Here is an 18,124-nt window from a genome sequence, read left to right on the forward strand (position 1 = left end):
AGTTTCTCACCTAGTGTGGATGACTTGGAGAGGCATTCTTTTCTGAAGTGCATTCAATGGCACAATTGGAGTATGTCCTTCTGTTTTGTTTTGTTTAAGTCATTTTATTGGGGGCTCATACAACTCTTATCACAATCCATGCATACATCCAATGTGTCAAGCACATTTGTACATTTGTTGCCCTCAGCATTCTCAAAACATTTGCTTCCTACTTGAGCCCTTAGTATCAGCTCCTCATTTTTCCCCTCCCTCCCCTGCCCCCTCATGAAATGAACCCTTGTCATAGGTAAGTTTGTTGTGCCAACTTGGCCAATGAACACATGTGAGATTAACTGAAGGACAGAGAGATAAATGGCTCGGTGAGCCTCACCTCTCTCTCTCTCTTGCTCTCTCTCTCTCTCTCTCTCTCTCTCTCTCTCTCTCTCTCTCTCTCTCTTTTGCTTTTTGATCATTGGACCAGTGTGAGACTGCCTTGCTTGTTCTGGGCCTCCATTTGTAAGCTACACTACCTGTGGGACACCTACCCCATGGACTGTGTTGCTGTAACTTGAAGCTCTTTCAAAACTTGCATTGCCACACTACTGTAAGGTATTTCTCTTGAACTGGGGACTGATGGACCCTGTCGTCTGGCTGACTGTTGGTGACCTGCTTGCTGTTGGCTGCCTGTAGCCGGATAGCCTGATTTGCTTCACGGAGGACTACTCTGCCACCCTCAAGACTTGAAGGACTGCCAGTGTATTAGCTGTCTCCCGGAAGTGAGTCGCACTGAGCCATTTGTACTGCTCTCTAGACTAATTAACTGTTTATGTTAATTATGTTATCTATCTATCTCTATAAATATATATAGAACTATTAGTGTCCTGGTTTTGTTTCTTTAAAGAACCCTGTCTAATACAACCCTTGATAATTTATAAATTATTATTATTTTGTTATGGCCTTTTATACTCTATACCTCTTCTAGAGTCAGTATAGTTATGTACCACAACACCATACTTTGAAATGCAGACAAAAACTAAAATTTTCTAGGAAACATTCTGAGTAGAGAAGTGAGCAAATTCATAATCTGACAAATTCATGTTTTTTCCATAGTTGATTCCAGATATGGAAGGGCTGTCCACACTAACCCTACCTTTTAGTTGAGAGGGACATTCTCCCATCACCCTCATGATGTCTGACGTGGCAGTGGTGTACATGCTCTCCATGACTATGCAATAAGGGAAATTCCCTCGTGGAAGAGGGAAGCCCTTAAGGAAAAATTACCTCCAGAGTCAGGAACTACAAGCAGAGGTTGTTTTTTTCTTTCTTTTTTTCTGCTAAACTGATCAATTTAATTTGAGCCACTTTATTATGAAGTCACCCAAATGCTTGAGGGGAAGAAATGAGCAAATCAGCTTCCAGGCCCATGCAGTTCTATCGCTTCTTAAAAAATCTACAGAATTCAAGTATACAGTGAAAAATAAATAAGATTTACCAATGCATATCTTTTAATGAAGATTACAAACCATCACTACTGTTGTGTTATTGATGAGCCTCTTAATGTATAACCCCCAAATATTAAATGACTATAACAAACATTTTTCATCCCCAATTATGGAATGCTGTCGTTGGATTACCACTCTGTTTTGGAAGACGAGCAGCCGGATCACCGCTTGTTGGTAATGGTGGTGGCGAGAGTTGCTCTCTGGTTTTAGTGCGCACTATGGCAAAGGACTCGTTCCTGGGGAGGAAATCATGTTGCTAAAGTGGAGGATTAGCACAAGGAGGAAGACCCTTGTAGAAGTGGGCGAGCAGTGGCCGTGACAAACGGGCTTGAACAGAACACTTGTGAGGTTGGTGAACGCCTGGGCTCTCTAGGGTCGTTACGAGTTGAAATGAACTCAAAGGCAGCACCCACCACCACAACCTATGTCCAACCATTTGTATCACACCTGTGGAATGCCACGGTCAAATGACTTTTCACCTGACATTGATCCCTTTCTGTCCTAACTGTGTCATTGTCTAGAAAGGCCTATTAATATCAGCTTTAGAAATGACACATGAACTTTAAGCAGCATAGGATTTTACAATTCCTTTATCGTGTTAAAATACCATGAATAATCAAGGAAAACAAATTAAAAAAATAACCACGCTAGAGTCATTAAGCATATTTAGAATCTTTTAGAAGCCCCTATCACTTAGAATAATTGATAGCTCTTCATGTTACATAAACATATTCATCAGTTAACCATATTTCATATTCCATATTAATCAACCTATTTAGATTAATGGCAGATATTTGTATCTTTCCTAAACAAAATACTTTTTTTAATCATTGGAAATATGTGTTTGTGTCATTTGTTTACATAGTTGGGCAAGATAAAGCTTTTATCCATGATCTATTTTTATCTACATTTTTTGTTACTTATTTTTAAATTGCTGCATATCACACCAAATACAAAAGCATTTTTTTTAATTTTAACAATTTATTGGGGCTCATACAATTCTTTTCACAGTTCATGCATATACATACATCAATTGTATAAAGCACATCTGTACAGTCTTTGCCCTAATCATTTTTTTCTCTTTTCTTCTTTTACATTTTATTAGGGACTCATACAACTCTTACCACAATCCATACATATACATACATCAATTGTATAAAGCACATCCATACATTCCCGATAAAAGCATTTTTAAGAGCTAACATTATACCTTAGAAACAGTTTATAGGTAGAATCATGCTATTTTGTAACAAAGCTCTGAATTAAACATAATCCAAGAGTTTAGGTGATGGGTTTCTTCCTCTAACTTCCTATATTTATCCTCATGTGCTAATAGAGGGGTTGGGGGAAGTGCTCAGCTGCTACCCAAAAAGGAACATCAGTAGTTTGGACGAACTGGCCGCTCTGGGGGAGGACTACATGGCAGCCTGTTTCTGTAAAGAGTCACCTCCTCTGGAGTCCTACCGTGTCTTCTTGGGTTGCAAGAGTTTGAAGCAGTGGATTTTGTTTGTTTGTTTTTGTTAGTATAGACTAATATTCATAAAATAAAATCTGAAAGTTTACATTAGCATTGCTCTCTTATAGTTCATTATCTTTCTAGCACAGTAATTTTATATTAATTTTGTTAAGTTGTGTTTTAAAACATTTATATCTAAAGATCACCTTGTGTAGTGATTCCATTACAGGGTAACTGAGGGCACTTGCGTCTATGCACCGAGGGGCAAGCTGCCATTGATGCCATCATTTCATTATATTCAGGAATATTTCTTACCTGCTTAGATCATGATGTTTGGCTGTACTGTGTATCTCTCTCAGACTCCATAAACTAGCTTTGCTAGTTCTTCTAGGGATATTGTGTTGGGTACCATTTCTTTCAAGCATTCAGGTCTCTCCCCAGTGTGGTTATTTTTTTACTTCTGGGAAAACTTGAATGTATTTTGCCTACACAGTGACTGAATTTTGTTTTACCCTTGTGCTCAGTGGTAGCTCTCAATCAGAATTGTATTCACTTTCTTAAATCTAGAAAATGTGATTAGCATTACATGAAAACATTCTTGAGAATCAATTCAATATTTCTGTCTCATACACCAGCATGCAATTTAGGCAATTGTGATGTTAATTTTACTTACATATAGAAGGTTATTCATTTCATATATAATTTGATACTCTAAATCCTACAAGCAAATAAAATTTTATTTCTTTTGTATACAATGTCTAATTTTGTTTGAGTATATTGTGTTTTCTAAGTTTATTTACAGCTGACCTGTGAATCATTTGTATATAATTACCCTTGGTTTGGCAATTCAAACCACCCAGTAAATTATAAAAGCATTTATACAAAATAATATGACTTTACAATATCAAATCTAAGCATCCCTGCAATTACTTGCTTATAATGAATTCAATTGAATGTTGAATGTACTTAGTAATTTTATGTGTACTTTCCCTTGCTACCTATTGCGTTTGGTGCCTGTTTATGTTGATTAAAGTGCATTTGGTTTAAAAATAGATATTTCTCATGGTACAATACTTGGGATTCAGATGGTGATTAAAATAGAACATCAGTTCTATTGTTCATAACTCAGGATCTCCAATTTACTGAGGACACAGCCTTCAAATTTGGGGGCTTGAAAAGAGATACTGCATTGCTCTTTGATTTGAAATAGGAAGGACTTTGAGAGCATATCTAGGGAAGATTTTTTTTCAATTGGGAGTAATACATATATCCTAGCATTCCATAGTTCAAACACATCAAGCAGCATTGTACAATTGCTACCACCATCAGTTTCCAAACATTTGTTTCCTTCCTGGATGCCTTAACATCATTTCCCTTTTACCCCCACTCACTACCCTGCCCTCCCCACATCCAGTCACCCGCCATTGTGGACCCACTCCCCACAGGTGCTCCTATTCTACTTGCTATACCTAGAGGAATAACAATACTGGGTTCCTGTAACAAGCAAACAAAGAACATATAACATATAACAGAACATATAACACAAATTCAAGAGGGTGACCCCTGATCACAACACATCTAAGATAAACCCCAAAATGAACAAACATCAAAGAAAAGTAAAACAAAATAATACAGAAAATGTTGAAAACTATATTAGATTCAGTGGTGGGTGTGGCGAGGGGTGGGGAGGGGGATGAACTGACAAAGTTTTAACTCTTTAAGACAGATTGATCCTTTTGATCTTCTATACTCATCTCCCCGGTGTACGCCCCTTAGTAACACTCTCCTCCCATCACTCTATTATGGACTGAGGGAGGTCAGGGGAGGCCTAGTTCCTTTTTGGTTCCCATAAATGTATCTTGGGCTCCCACTGCCATCCTAGCCTTCTGTGAAAGAAACAGATTCTCACAATATGGGTTCTGATACTGATCCCTCCTTTGGCTTCAGATTATACAATTCCAATCCTTTGGTGAGTGATCATGGAGTGCTTCTTCCATGTTGAAGTCTCACTCAGATGGCTGCTTTTTTGGAGGAAAGCCTTTAAGAGCCGTGCATGATTAATTTCTTTACCACATTTTCCTATGGCATCATATCTTCTGTTCTCCACTTTTTGAGGGAACATATCAAGCAGGTTCATGGTGCAAGAATTAATGTCTCTTAAGTTGGAGGTAGGATTCAGTGGGTGCCCAAAACACATTCCTGGATCTATGTCCTTGGTTTGTTTCCTTTTATCTGCCTTTGACTCCCTTTCAAAAGCTTCTTGTTAATTTATGGCAGAGGCTTATTGATCATCCTGTGGCACAAAAGGTTTTCTGTTAGAAAAGTTTTTACTCAGGTGTTCAGAAATAAAGTCACATTTCAACGTGAAGGGCTATTATCAAAGAGAATTACAACCCAACAATTGATTGTGTTACTCCCCAAATGACCAAGTTCAAGGAAATAAATGACAGTATCTATACATTAGAGTAACCTTAATGGCCTTTATCCTCTAAGATTATTGTGGAATAGGGCATAATTTTAGTATCAGCGTTGAGTCATAACATGTCCCACCATTTACTATTATGTTTACTATCAGATTTTTAAGTTTATATGCTAACATTAAAACTCAAAAAATTCAAAGCCATTGAGTCAATTTTGGCTCTGCAGAACAGAGTAACACCCCAACACATAGCTGACTACATCGCCAGAGCTCTGTCCTTGAATTGGAGAGAATTAAATTGTTGGAAAGGAGCCACGATGGCGCAGAGGTTGAATGCTTGGCACTTAATGCTCAGTGGTTGGAACTGAATGTTAACTGCGTACTCTGTGCTTGGAGTCTCTCAGTCTCATGTGGCATTCTATTAAAGATTACAGACTTGGAAGGCCAATGAGGTAGCTCAGTTCTGTCTTACGGCTGCATGAAGTGAATAGAATCAAAGATGATGAATTTTAGTGTATGAAACAAAATTTTACATAAAATATTAATAACATTTTAAACATGAATATCAAGGAAAATAAGACAAGCTTAATTATGAGAAATGACTCATTGGGAGAATTCCTAGGCTCTATAAAATTTCTCCTATTATTTTCTGTGGTGTTTTACTAAGCTCCGTACTTGATAACACTGTCAGTGAATGCTAGAGAAATGCGGCATGCCTAGAATTCATCAATGTGGCACTTTCTTCTCTTGATGAAATCTTTCAGAATAAATAGCTCAAGATATGCTTGGAGTTATTATTCCAAATCATTCTTTCAGTGAAGAGAAGGCACATGTCAGTGAAATGACACAGAAGGGAAATGATTAGGACGCAAACCAGGAAGTCATGGTAGACATGAATAAACTAAAAAGCAAACTTATTGACATTAGTCAGTTGTGAATCACAGCAACCCTATAGAACAGAGTAGATCTGCCCCTGTGGAAATCAGAGACTGTAACTGTTTGCAGAAGTTGAAAGCTTCACTTTTTCCTCATGCAGTGGTTGGTGGCTTTGAACTGCCAATCTTCCATCTCATAGCTCAACACATAAGAACTATTCTATCTGAGCTCCTGTAGATATGATGAAGAGGTTATATCGATCCATGATACTAAACTCAAGGAACTAAATATGAAGACCGAGTAGTGCTAGAAGGAAGAAAGGAGGCTACAGTACAGATTGGGAGCATTTGTAGTAATGATGCTATTGATAGGGATCAGAACAATCCACGCAAGCTCTGCGCTAGACAGAGACAAACAGTGAAGACGAATTGATTTAATTTTGCTTTTAGTTTTAGCCCCCAAGGAACATCTTTATACATAGATTCTCCCTTTGTAGTATTCTCAACATCTGGTGATTTTCTAATGCTCATAGATTATGAGTGAAACATCACTGAAGAACATTGACTTGAGTTCTTGACCTAAATATTGACTATCTTCTTCTTGTTATATTTAAAATATTATCATAAAATAACATCAACATAGCATGACATGTCTTTGTTCACTGTAGTTATTTAGGATTATCATCGTTCCATTCACAAAAAGATGTCCAAACTTATTTATGCAACCAGACCCTGATATTCTTTGCCTGGTAGGCTCTCATCAGAAGGAAATATTTTGTTTCGTTTTCAAAAGAATACAGCTCACATGTAGAAGGAACCTGGAGAAAAATAAGGAAGTAGGTGGACCCCCTCTTTCTGATCCAAATTTAGCGTCATTTTTCCATCACAGAAGCAGCACCTCATTTCTTCTCTTGGAATAGTTGTGGCATAGATGTTCACGCTTTGAATGTGCAGTGAACCAGAAAAAAAGTGGCAGCGATAAAGCATAAATCAGCAAATGTTGAAAAGTCCCTGCATCTTAAATATTTCTATTGACTTGGGCTATAGTTGCAAGTCATAAACAGAGTTTATTGATTAGAGAGTTTAAGCATTGGTTTTGTTTTAAATTTAATATTATATTAAGTATTGTTTGCTTATGTTTGTGTTCATTGTAGATTTTGTATTTTTCAAGTATAGTATATTGATTATTTCAAATATAAACACAAAGAGAATTTTCATTGTATTCATCTCCTTACATCTGCATGTCCCCCACTAGTCCAACCTAACCAATTTAGTAATAGAGCATTGCCTGACCCAGAACAGTTTTCAGCCCACAGCTTATTGTTGGAGGGTCAGTAGCATTGCCATGGCTTGAAGGCTTGTTAGACATCCAGAATCCTAGCCTCACCTCTATCTATTAAATTTAAATAAAACTGCATTTTAATAGGATGCCCCCATGATTTGAGTGCACAATAAGGTGAGAAAATCTGTTTAAGTAGAGGGTATTATATGAATTGATATACTTTCTTAGGACAAATTATGCATGAAGCTAAGTGCGGACAACGTTAGTATTAATTTTTTAATATCTGGAAAATGAGATAAAAGAGGGCCTCCAACAGCAAGAGCTACTTCATTTTGTTTTACAGTTGGAATTGAGGCATGTGCTCATCCAGACACTGCGGCATTAAATTCAAAACTGCATTTCATGGGTTAGTAGTTTTCTTTTCCATCTGTACCAAGAATGAACAATTTTGATGATTTTTATGACAAATAAAATAAAAGTGTAATGAAGGGTTGCAAGATGGGTTATTATTTCTTAATATATTCACACTGGGTTTTTGAAGGCTTGTAGTAACTGCCCAATACCTTGCTAATCCCCTAGATCTGTGAATGAAAAGCCATACTAACAATTAACTTTAAGAGTAAGGGTAACTTTTAATTTTGTTTTCCTAAAAATCATTTATTGTGTTGTTGTGGTGATATTACAAACAACAAATAGTAACAATTAGATAGTTTCTATATGTATAATTAAAAGACGCTGATTACATTCTCTGATTTGTACTGGAAATCTTAACTGCCTTTTATGGGATGTTTCTCCTTCATTAGCATCAGTTCAGTGCCATCTAAGGTTTCTATCAAATATTTCTAATTGCTGTTATCAATTTGTTTCCATGGTGTTGTCCTTGGGATTTGCCAAGTTTGTTCAACCTGACAGGGAGCCTACATGCAACAGAACAAAACACTGCAAGTTTGGTACCATGCTCACAAAGGTTGTATGTTTAGGCCTATTGTAGCTACTTTGTCAATCCATCTCCTTGAGGGTCTGCCCTGATCTTGTTAACCACCAACGTTACCAAACATGATGTGTTTCCTTTAGGTCTTGTCTGTCCTGAAAACATATCAAAAGTACATGAGATGAAGTTTGACCTTCCTTCCCCATAAGAAGCATTCTGACCGTATTTCTTCCAAGACAGATCTAGTTTTCTCTTTTGGAAATTCATGGTACATTCCATATTCCCTACCATCACTATAATTCAAATGCATTCATTCTTCTTCAGTCTTCCTTATTAAATGTCCAACTTTCACATGCATATAAGGTCACTGAAAATACCATAGTTTTGGGTTACGCTAAAAGTAACATACTTGCTTTTCAACACTTGAGAGAGGCTTGTGCAGCAGATTCACACAATGAAATGAATCCTTTTATATCTTGACTGCTGCTCTTATGAGCAGCTACTATTCCCCGTCGTCTTCAACTTTTGCATTCTGATCAACAATAATCATAAATATATATCAATTGCATGTTTGATTAATTTGAGAATGAAGAGGTTGGTAGAACTCAATTTTTCATCACTACATTTTGTGGTTGGTGCATAAATATCAATAATAGTTATATTGATCAGAATTGCATGAATGAGGAAAGATATAATCCCATCACAGAGAGCATTGTACTTCAAGACTCCTGGTGGAGTATTGAATGGTTCTATGAGGAAAACATTGAATGATGCATAAAGCATCCAAGGAAGATTGAAAGAATGCACCGCGTCACTGTCCCCACAAGAAGCAGTCGACATTCACACATTTCAAGAGGAAGCATATTATCAAGGGCTAATGGCATTGAACGAAGAAATCCTGGCTTCACTGAAAAGCCTAGCCAACCATTTGTTTTCCTTTCCCCACCTCCTCCACCATTGTCTACCATGTACAGTCCACAGAGAGAACAACATGGCTGGCCCCACTATGAGACATGATGCCAATCAGTGACTAAGGGCGATACAGGGGACAGCACCGGAGACACAGGGTGGGAATTGCACCTGACCTGATCCCACCACATCGAGGCAAAGCACTGGGGGAGTGCAGCGGAACAGCAAGGGAATGGAGTGGCAAGGTCCCCAGGGAATGCTGAAAGTGGACTTTGGGGCCAGGGCGTGGTGCCCCAACAGACTGGACTGGAAAACGCTCCTAAGGGCCAGCAAACGATCCCTGAACTAACTACAAGCTTTTCTCTTGTGAACTGTTTTTTTTTCTGTTCTTTGTCAGTGGTTTGTTTTTGTTGTTTTATTGTCTGGTTGTATACTGTTGCTTTGTTTTCCTCTGTCTTGTTTTCGTGCATGTTAGTGTCTCCACAGGTCTGTCTGAATAGGACAGGCTGGATGAACTATCTGGAGGAAAAACAACGGGACCGACAGTTCTGGGGGGATTTGGGGTGGGGGGATAGGGGGGGTAAGGAAGTGGTGTTAACAAACCCAGGGACAAGGGAAAAACATGGGACCCCAAATGGTAGAGAAGGGGGAGTGGCAGGCCTGGTGGGAAATGATCAAGGGTAAGGTTGCTTAGAGAAGAGGTATACTCTACCCCAGGTGGCAACGAAGCATGGTAGTAGGGCAGTAGGAAAGTCAAGGGAGATGGAGGAAAGATCTAGGAGTCAAAGGGCATTCATGGAGGTCTAGACAAAGACATGTACATGCAAATATTTATAGGAGGATGGGGAAATAGATCTATGTGTCTATATTTATAGGTCCAGTATTAAGGTGGCGGAAGGACCTTGGGCCTCTACTCAAACACTCCCTCAATGCATGAATACCTTCTTTTATTAAATTGGAACTCTATGATGCTCACTCTCCCGACACAACGGCTGGAGCCAAAGTGGGTGAACAAGTAAATGTGGTGAAGAAACTGATGGTGCCCGGCTATCAAAAGAGATAGTGACTGGGGTCTTAAAGGCTTGAAGATGAACGAGCAGCCATCTAGCTCAGAAGCAACAAAATCCACATGGAAGAACACACCAGCCTGTGTGATCGAGTGGTCCCGAAGGGATCACTTACCAGGCATCAAAGAACAAAAAATCATATCATTGACTGCACACCTCCATGATAGGATCGCTGAAGACAAATGGGTGCATAAGCAAATGTGGTGAAGAAAGCTGATGGTGCCCGGTTATCAAAAGAGATAATGTCTGGGGTCTTAAAGACTTGAAGGTGAACAAGCGGCCATCTAGCTCAGAAGCAAAAAGCCCACATGGAAGAAGCACACCGGCCAGTGCGATCACGAGGTGCCAAGGGACCAGGTATAAGGCATCATGCAAAAAAAAAAAGATATAAGTGTGTGTATGTATGTGTATATATGTGTATATGTATATATGTATATGTATATATATACCATATTAAATGAAGGGGGAAGTGCAGAGTGGAGACCCAAGGCCCAGGTGTCGGCCAATGGAGATCCCCTCATAGAGGGGTTTAGGAGAGGAGATGGGTTAATTAGGGTGTGAGGTAGTATCGATGAAAAACACAGCTTTCCCCCAGATCCTGGATGCTTCCTCCCCCCAACTACCATGATCCGAATTCTACCTTGCAGGGCTGGATAGGACAGAGGCTGTACACTGGTACATATGAGGGCTGGAGGTACAGGGAATCCAGGGTGGATGATACCTTCAGGACCAACGGTGTGAGGGACGATGCTGGGAGAGTGGAGGGTGAGTGGGTTGGAAAGGGGGAACTGATTACAGGGATCCGCATATGACCTCTTCCCTGGGAGAGGGACAGCAGAGAAGTGGGGAAGGGAGACTCCAGATAGGGCAAGATATGACAAAATAACGATGTATAAATTACCAAGGGCACATGAGGGAGGGGGGAAAGGGGAGGGAGGAGAAAAAAAAGAGGACCTGATGCAAGGGGCTTAAGTGGAGAGCAAATGCTTTGAGAATGATTGGGGCAGGGAATGTATGGATGTGCTCCATACAATTGATGTATGTATATGTATGGATGGTGATAAGTGTTGTATGAGTCCCTAATAAAATGTAAAAAAAAGAAGAGGAGGAAAAAATGAAAAATGATTAGGGCAAAGACTGTACAGATGTGCATTATACAATTGATGTATGTATATGTATGAACTGTGATAAGAATTGTATGAGCCCCAATAAATTGTTAAAAAGAAAAAAAAAAGAAAAGCCTAGCCAAATCAAGGTTTCAGGAATTGATAGAATTCTACTTGAAATATTTTAAGAAGCTGGTGAATCACTGGAAATGCTCCCTCATCTATGCCAGTAAATTTGGAAGATAACTACTTAGCCAAATAACTAGAAGGGATTCATATTTGCACCCATAATGAAGAAAGATGAGCCAAGTGGATGCACAAGTTATAAAACAATATAATTTATATCTCATACAAGTAAAATTTTGGTGACGATCCTGCAATTAAAAGTAGCATCAGTATATTTCCAGAAGGCTGGCAGAATTTCGGTTGGATTTGGAAGAGAATGTGGAACAGAGAATACCATTTCTGTCATCAAATATCTCCTGGCTCAAAGCAGAGAACAACAAAAGTATGTTTAGTTGTGTTTTATTAATTATGAAAATGTTCCAACTGTATGGGTCATAATGGAAAAGATGACAATTCCACAACACTTCATGGTGTTTATGTGGAGCTTGTACATGGACCAAGGTGAAGTTATGGGAACAGACCAAGGGAGTAATTCCTGCTTGAAAATCAGGAAAGGAATGTGTCAATGTTGTATCCTCTCACCATCCCTACTCAATCTATGCCGAGAAAATCATCAGAGAGTTTGGTTTATGTAAAGAAGAGTGCAGCGTCGGGATTAGAGGAAGACTTATAAACAACCTGAGATCTGTAGATGACACAACTCTCCATGCTGATAGTGAGGAGAAATTAAAGTACTTGTTAATTAGGACCAAAGATGGCAGCCTTCACTAATTACAACCCAGTAAGCAGAAAACAAATATCCGCACAACTGGACCAATAAGTCTCTTCATGACACATTGAGAAACGTTTGAAATTGTCAAAGATTTTGTTCTGCTTGGATCCACGATCAATGGTAATGGAAGCAGTAGTCAATACTTCAAAGCACACATTACTTTCAGGAAATCTTCCATATAAGAACTCTTTAAGTATTGAAAAGTAAGGATGTTACCTTGAGCACTAAAGTGTGTCTGAGCCAAGCCTTGGTATTGTCAGTTGCCTCATATGCCTGTGAAAGTTGAACATTGAAGAAGGAAGACCAAAGAAGAATCCATGCATTTGAATTATGGTGCTGGTCAAACCCATTGAGGGTACCATGGATTTTCAAAAGAAAAAAACAAATCTTCATGGAAGAAGTATAGTCAGAATGCTGCTTAGACGCCAGGATGGTGAGACTTTGTCTCTGCTACTTTGGATATTTTATCAGGAAAAACTACTCTCTAAAGAAGAATATCATGGTAGGGCAGGGCCTCCACAAGATGGACTGACACAGTGGCTGAAACAATGGACAAACATACTAACACTTTTGAGGGTGCCGCAGGACTGGACGCTGCTTCATTGTATTGCACCTCGGGTTACTATGAGTTGGCACCAACTGCATGGGGCCGACCAACAGTTTCACAGGTCGACAGTGTTTAGATGGGGAAGTGTTGGCAAACTACTTAGGTGATGCTGAGGACGTCGACTTTGTAGATTTTAGGGTGGAAACTTGATGCAGTTTCTCCTCAAACAAGAAACTGCTGGTTAGGGAAGAACACTCCCTCTCAGAGGCCAGTGCCCCATAGATGGCACACCTCTGCCTGGTGGAGTGAGGGACAGAGAGGGTGGTCGAAGAGAGTTTTCATTCAAACAACTCATACACTTGTCATTTCCTGCCTGATTTCAGTTGCCAACTGCCTTTCTGTGCTCCCTTACTCAGAGTTTTAGAGTGCCTAAAAGATGGGCACGTTTCCTTTTTATTTAATCTTTGGTGTGGGAGAGTCCGAAAGATGGCTTGATTTTTTTTTTAACATGGCCATCTTTTAAGGCAGAAATCTTGCAGTCAAGAAAAGTTACACTTGCAAGTCGGGATAGAGCAGAGGTTGTACACTGGTGCATATAGGAGCTGGAAGCACAGGGAATCCAGGGTGGATGATACCTTCAGGACCAGGGGTGTGAGGTGCGATACTGGGAGAGTAGAGGGTGAGTGGGTTGGAAAGGGGGAACAGATTACAAGGATCTACATGTGACCTCCTCCCTGGGGGACGGACAACAGAAAAGGGGGTGAAGGAAGACGTCTGACAGGGCAAGATATGACATAATAATAATTTATAAATTATCAAGGGCTCATGAGGGACGGGGAGCGGGGAGGGAGGGGGTAAAAAGAGGACCTGATGCAGAGGGCTTAACTGGAGAGCAAATGCTTTGAAAATGATTAGGGAAAAGAAGGTACAGATGTGCCTTATACAATTGATGTATGTATAGTGATAAGAATTGTATGAGCCCCTAATAAAATGTTTTTTTTTTTAAAAAGAAAAAGTTACTTTAGTAATTTCAAAGTTTGTGTGTTTGTATGTGAGTGAGTGCCTTCTCAAAAGAGCCAAATAGTTTACTATACGAAATGGTACACTAATCTGATCAGTTCTTCTTTATATTCACCATAGATTCTCATCTTATATTAATATTAAATTATGGTATAAATGGAACTTAAAAAACACACTTGATCACTATTCATTAGATAATTAAAATGCATCATGTTATCTACTCATGAGAAATTCAGGAGGCTTAATTATCATTACAGATGGTTTATTCACCACCTCCTATCCTGAAAACCCATTAATTACACATTTATTCTCATTCATTAAGAAAAATTGATCATAGGCTCTGAGTGATTCAAAGTATATGTATCAACAGAAAAAACTGTCATCAATAAATTTTAACTACAGTAGAAGCCTAAGCCTTTAAAAATATATTTATCATAAATATGTGCCGGTAAAGGGTGATGAGAAATTTAAAAATTATGTTAGACAGGGATTTGATCATAAAGTCAATTCTGTTTTACTCAGTGGAAATTGCTCCTGAGCATGTCCACAGAGTTCATAGAAAGGTTGTTTCTTTTTGTATGCATCTTAAAATACTTATTAACCACCAAGCTATTTCTTTGTTGCTCAGTTTTCCCCTCTCTAAATTCCTTCTGACACACTTGCATTTTTTACTTTATTAATATACCTGGAGTCCACAATATTGTGTGTTCTATAGTTAGTCTTCCTGAGTCTTGCACATCCTCGTTCCATTATTTCATCATAAATCAGTGTTAATTAGACACAAACAGAGAGATCAAGGAACTAATAAATGTTTCTAGTGCTTCTTTTGTTATTGAGTAGGTTTATGAGAATCACAGAAACTGTGGTATATTACATAGAAATATTTTTCTCTTTCATATGTAGGTAAGAGAGAAATATTAGTATCTGCATTTTATTAGAGAAAACTAGTTACTATGGCTATTTATTGGTTCTAGAGAACACATTGATTGGAATTTTTAAAAAGATGGCTTAGCTTTATCCTTACAAATATATCACTTGGGACAGAGGCCTAAACCACAGAGATAACAAAAATGATTACATATATATCAATATATCACAGTACTTTTTGTTTTTATTAATGATTTTTAGCTCCACCCTCAAATCAGAGTACTTTTGCTGCAAATTTTACTTATTTAAAAGATGAAACTATCTGTGCTCCTACAAGAGGCTGCTGGCACCCATAATTAGGTGATAAGGCATTATTTTTCCTACAAAATCTTGCTTTCCATGCAGTCCTACCTTGCATGGTTTTATATCCAAGTTTCTCAAAAACATACTGACTTTTCTTCATGGTTACAAATGTAATAAGATAATACAGTTTTTAAAGCACTCTCAGTGGAAGATAATTATATTAATGATAGCTCTAGATTTACTGTGCCAAGGACATGATAGGCTTGCCGGTGTTGACACAAACAAACAAACAAACAACACCTCAGAGGTGACTGTGGAGAACTAGTAGAAATAATGGGTTTCATTGGAAATCAATGGAGAATGAAAAGTATGTCAGATTTAAGTAGGCAGAGAAGAGAACAGTTAAACAGTAATTAAAAGAAATTACTAGAAAGGAGAAGCCCATGGGGACTTCTGAGAATTACAATTTAAAAAATAGAATGTAATTTAAGCATTTTCACACTTCATAATAAACTTGCTACACAAATCAGTTCTAATGAAAGCATGGCGTGTATATAAACCACATAGTTCTAGCAACTTGATGGAAATGCGGATTCTCGGGTTGCCTCTCAAACCTACTGGAATGGAATCTCAGAGTGTGCGCTCCTCCACTGGGTTTCAGTAAGTTTTCCAGGCGATTCTTTTATGTGCTGCATTTCTAGAAGCAATATTCTAGATTCTAAACACCATGAGATTATGCGCCATATAAGTCTCAATATATAGAAGAGACTGGGTCACATCCTAGATGGAATATACTTTTTAAAAGAAAAAAATAAGTGAAAGTATAACACACTGTATTTGAAACCCTGTAGTATGAGCACAGAAACATCCATCCTAAATAAGCACGGTGCTTGTATGCTGGGCTACGGCAACCACTTCTTACAGTGGTACTTTGATCTTCTTCAGAACTATTTGCACTTTTCTTCTTCAAGGTACTCATAAAGTCTGAAAATGTATAATATTATTTTATATTTTCAAGATGACTTTGTCCTTGATGGCCCTGTGACTATCTCCACGTTTCTCCACTTTAAGACATCCTCTTATTAAAGTTTTCCAATGTAAGAGATACTATTCTCATTGGGTGGGGTGCTGGAACAATCCCGGGGCCAGAAAAAGCAAACCGAACCTGGCTTAAAGACTTCAATATAAGTGATTTTAATTGCAAGAAGGGTACTGAGGGTTTTTTTCCCTGAAATAATTTTGGAACCTATGCACTCTGTACCCATATACATGTGCCTGAGGCAGAACTTACAATTTGATGCTCAGCGTTGCTAGAAAGAAACAGTCTCGCTACCCTGTGACGACAGTGCTTGCTGTCCTCTCTCTTCCACTCATTTCACTTTATCCAAACTCTTATGCAGTGTGAAGTGTTTTCCACCCTGTTGAGTGACATTGTTATGGCAGTGAACTCTGTACCAGAATCAAGTACAAAAATAAAGAACAACAGTGACGTTAAAATAATTATCATAATTAAACCTTATTTGTCTTAAAGACTAATTTAAGTTAGAAGTTTTTATCAGTTTTCCAAAGAAAGCAGACACTGTGACTAGTTATAACACATGAAAAAGGACGACTGTTAATAATTGAAGTGCCCAACTAATTAACATACACTGCTGTTACTACCTTTAGAAGTGAATCTCTATGAAACCTTGGTGCTAGGTTTCTAACACAGAATATATTGGCTTGTCTAGTTTTAGTACTTTCTTCTGTTGATATCTGAGTAGAAATAGTCACCAGAATGAAATGATTCAATCAGATATCATATGAAAAGAAACGATGCAAAGGACAGTCCATACAGAGTATCTAATCAGCTTCTGCGTTCAACGCTTCCATTCATTCAGAACAAAGCCTGCATTCCTGAACTGTCTTCGATGTGTTGCAGCCACAACCACTCAGCTCTTCTACTGAACAGTAGTTCATGACCCACTTTCTGTACATGCACAGTGCAACACGCACACAGTATATAAATACATATGTGTTATTAAAATTGTACACAGGAACAATTCACAAATGTCTTAAAATATTTTGGTCACTGTCACTGCTATGGGGTTCACCTGAGTGGTTGGAGTCACGAGAACGGAAGACTCGCCAGTCCTGCTCCATCATGATTGTCGTCCCAGGATTTCCTCCCACCTGTGCAGGCACTGGTTGATCCTATTTCAAGGAAAAGCTCTCTCTTTTACTGCCCTTCTACTTCACCAAGCGTGACAGTCTTGTCCAGGAACTTGTTCTTCCTGGGAATATGTTCAAAATACTCGACATGAAATCTTCCTTTTCTTTTCTCGGAGGAGAATTTTTGCTGTACTTCTTCCAAAACAGAATAACCACAGCATTTGTTTTTTGTTTGTTTGTTTTATTGAAAGATCATTTTATTGGAGACTCTTACAACTCTTGTCTCATCCATGCACCACTTGCATCAGGCGAGTTTGTCATATGTGGCCTTCATTTTTTCTAGACATTTACTTTCTATTGAGCCCTTGGTATCAGCTCCTCTTTTATTCTCCCTCCCTCCCCCTTCCCTCATAACTCCTTGATATATTATAAAATATTGTTATTTTCATATCTCACACTAACTGCCTTCTCCCTTTTCCCATGTTTTCTGTTGTTCTTTCCCTGGAGAGGGATGAATGGTTATGTGTCGATCATTACGATCGGTTGCCCCTTTCTGCCTTCCTTACCACCTCTTCCGCCTACCCTTCTGGGATCACTATTCCTGCTCCTGTTCCTGAATTCTGCGCATTGTGAGTTCCCAGCTCTTATCTCTACTTGTCGACATGCTCTGGTCTAGTCTGAATTGAGAAGCAGCACTGGCGTCACAGTAGAGGGCGATGAGGAGGTCTCAAGGAACCAGAGGACTAAAATGTGTTTCATTGATGCTTTACTGCACCCTGGTTGATTCATCCCTTCCTTGAAGCCCCTCGGTG

The sequence above is a fragment of the Tenrec ecaudatus genome, chromosome 4 (genome assembly GCF_050624435.1).
Source record: "Tenrec ecaudatus isolate mTenEca1 chromosome 4, mTenEca1.hap1, whole genome shotgun sequence".
In the NCBI taxonomy this organism is placed as follows: Eukaryota; Metazoa; Chordata; class Mammalia; order Afrosoricida; family Tenrecidae; genus Tenrec; species Tenrec ecaudatus.